The sequence below is a fragment of the Ursus arctos genome, unplaced genomic scaffold, assembly GCF_023065955.2.
Source record: "Ursus arctos isolate Adak ecotype North America unplaced genomic scaffold, UrsArc2.0 scaffold_17, whole genome shotgun sequence".
Classification (NCBI taxonomy): Eukaryota; Metazoa; Chordata; class Mammalia; order Carnivora; family Ursidae; genus Ursus; species Ursus arctos.
The window spans coordinates 38,307,311-38,310,917 of NW_026622841.1; the positions used below are offsets into that span (position 1 = coordinate 38,307,311).

Consider the following 3,607-nt stretch of genomic DNA (forward strand, 5'->3'; position numbering starts at 1 on the left):
ATTTCCAATTGTCTCACATGTTGAAGAACAAATAGCTGTATTTAGAATGATTCTTGTTTGTAATTATATCATTAATGATTATTGCTTGTGGATCATGATAATTCCATTCGGTCTTAAATAAAGGCTTTCTTTGTCATAACCAGGACATTTAAAATACAAGTCCTGGAAGTCGGGAAATATGTCCAGTTTTTCTTTTTCTTGCTTTTAAAAAAATCTGTACTAGAGTGTTGCATGAAAGGAGGCAAGGTTAGCAGTCCCCTGACAACGAAGGAAGAAGACCCCAGGCCTGACAACACACATACTGTTAAGGCATTGCCACCTACTTTGTGCCATCTAACCATTGTTTTTTTAAGAAACAAAACAAATGAGGGGCCGGTTAAGTGTCTGCCTTTGGCTCAGGTCATGATCCCAGGGGCCTGGGATAGAGCCCACTGAGCAGGGAGCCCGCTTCTCCTTCTCCCTCTGGCTGCCACTCCCTCTGCTTGTGCGTGCTCTCTCTCTGTCAAATCAATAAATCTTGAAAGAAAGAAAGAAAGAAAGAAAGAAAGAAAGAAAGAAAGAAAGAGAAAGAAAGAAAGAAAGAAAGAAAGAAAGAAAGAAAGAAAGAAAGAAAGAAAGAAAGAAAACAAAACAGATGAGCAAAGGGGAAAAAAAGAGAAAGAGAGAGGCAAACCAAGAAGCAAACTCTTAACCACAGAGAACAAACTGATGGTCACCAGAGGGGAAGTGGGTGGGGGCATGCGCAAAATAGGGAATGGGGATTAAGGAGTGCACTTGTGATGAGCACTGGCTATTGTATGGAAGTGTTGAATTACTGTATGGTACACCTGAAACTAATACTAGACCGTATGCACCTGGAATTTAACTAAAAACTAACAAAACAAAACAAAAACAAGACAAAACAAAAAAACTCTGCACTAGAAATGATCCCCTAATAAGCCATCCATGACACTTTTCTATTCTTGCCATTTTATTTTTTTAAGATTATTAATTTATGTATTTGAGAGAGAGAGTGTGAGAGAGTACATGTAGAGGGAGTAGCAGAGGGAGAGGGAGAAGCAGACTCCCCACTGGGCAGGGAACCCAATGCGGGTCTCAATGCCACGGCCCCAGGATCACAACCTGAGCAGAAGCTAGACACCTAACTGACTGAGCCACCCAGGTGTCCCATTCTTGCCATTTTAAACATTGGTCTGATTCATTTGATAGAGAGTGTAAATATTATGGGACACAAACCAGATATAGAACTGGTTTATAGTAAAAAGGCTTAAGAATTTTATTTAAATAGTAACAAAAGAAATTAGTATATAATCTGAACACAATAAACCATTATCAGTTATCAAATGGTCAAGGAGTAACCTTGCATTGATATCTTGGTAGATCCTAGCATAGGTCTAAAATGTTGTTTTCTACTATGCTTCCATGACTGAAATCTATTCCAACTGGATTACGACTGTTCTCCCATCCCTACTAGCTCTTGATGGATCCTATTTGACCCCACCCACGATGCCACGGGAATTGTGGGTTTCCAAGTAAAATTAAATAGTAAGTTGAAAAATCAGAAGTCAAATGTATAAATTGTATGGAACTTTTCCCCTTGAACTTTTGAAAATTCACATATAATACCACAAATTAACATTTCACAGTTGCCTGAACAATGATTTTAATGCAGTTAACACAGAGATGTTTGTCCCTGAGCAAGAGTCAAGGTGCAGATTGGGACATCTTAGAAAATATAAGGAAGCCACTCAAAAATATTTCTAATGCTTTGACTAAACTCTGTGGGTTTCTGTAGGAACTCCCACTATTCAGGCATTATAGCATAATGGTTATAAGAACAGGCTTTGGAATAAAAAAAAATGTAGGTTTACTTTTCCATTTACTGTTGCTTCAGCCAATTATTTATACTCTCTAGGATTCAGTCTACTCATCTGTAAAAGGAAGATGTTAATCCCACTTTGCAGAGTTATTGTAATGGTTAAATGAGATAATATATGTACAAAACCATGTTATTAATAATCACACCAACCACTCATAATACTTATCAATTTATTCAAAAACTATTTAAGACCAAATATATGCAAGGCACCGAGTTCTACCCTAGTGATGCTGACAGGGATTGCTCTGACTGTAGAAGGAAATCAACTTTTAAGAAAATGGTGCAATCAAGTATGTCAGGTTGTGGATATAAGACTGCCATGGATTCAGTGAGAGCACAAAACCAATTCTATCCCAGGAGGTGGAGTCATAGAGAGGCTAACTGTATTAATGTCCCAGCAAGGAAGAGATGGCTAACTCCAAGGTGTCAATGAGTACAGTTTACTGTAAAGACTATTTACAGAGGTTAAGAGAGCCAACAAGGATGATGAAGGCCCCCAGCATGAACAAGAGTGGGAAGAAGTATTAAACCCATTTACTGGGTTTTTTTTCCAGTATCAAGTGAGACCTGTAGCTGTGGCAGCTACGGCATCAGTGAGAGGAGCAAAGCCACTACCAAACCACAGACCAGCAGGGGTGAAAGCGTGCAGAAGTAGAGGGAATAAATACCAAGCCCTCCCTCTCCTCCTGCCCTCTCATCTTCCAGTCAATGGTGCCTCCACTGGCCAACTTTAATTGCAAGCTAGAGTGCAGGGGAGCACGTTGATGGAGGAGACATCCCACATCAGCCCCTGGGGCATGAAGCTGGGTGAGAAAGGATGAGAAGCAGAACTAGAAGAGCAGATAGAAAATAACCAGAACACTCACAGTTGGTAGGAGCCTGGAAGTGTGAGTAGGTGTGGCTCAGTTAGGAGGACACTTTAGCAGATAGCACAACAAAAACAAACAGTGAGAAAACAAAACAAAACATGTGACATTAGTGGAACCGGAGTGTGGGATGCAAGGCCAGAGATGAGTAGAAGTCAAATTTTAGAGGGCCGGGTATATCATGCCAAGGTGCTTAGACCATATTCTACATAACAAGTAACAGCCTGCATCTCCCAAATGACAAAAGGAATCTATTGCTAATTAAGTCTATGTATGTGTGTGCATATGTGTGTGTGTGTGTGTATGGCTGAGAACAGATCATATTGAGAAAAGGGATTCTTTGTCTATTTCCCTACTTGAGACTCTTGCAAACCAAGGCTGCTAATACAAACCACATATGTTATGGAGGACACTGTACCGTTCCTAATTATTTTAGGGTAATATATTTAGTTACACACTAAATTAACACTAATTGAAGTTGGAAGAGAGTCAGAAAGCAATTAAATATTATTTGGAATTGAATGGTAGGGTAGGATATGTTGTTCTCTCAATACAGAACTCGTGTTGAATGATTGCACTGAGTTGAATTGACATTTTTCCCCCTGAATTCCAGCAAGTAATTCAGTCTCCTTCACTTTTTCCAAATCACGTGGAAAGAAAAGAAAAGATGCTAATGTAAGTATATTTCCTTATTTAAATTTGCCCTTGCATTAGCTATTTAGACTAAAAGCCAAATTAATCTTATGGTGAAGTCTACAAACTCCAAATCACATATAATGAATCATTTGTTTTGCTTCTTTCCTAATCTTCTCCATGGAAATACAAGAGAAGTACCAGAAACTTGTTCGAAGAGCAAATTGAA

The 3,607-nt window shown here is 39.0% G+C and overlaps 1 non-coding gene across 1 annotated transcript; it reads left to right on the forward strand.

Moving 5' to 3' along the window:
- Nucleotides 1–224: 224 nt before the first annotated feature.
- On the forward strand, nt 225–349 carry LOC113253610 (U6atac minor spliceosomal RNA). The gene has a single exon (XR_003315497.1). It is a non-coding gene; the product is annotated as a U6atac minor spliceosomal RNA (small nuclear RNA).
- Nucleotides 350–3,607: the final 3,258 nt, after the last annotated feature.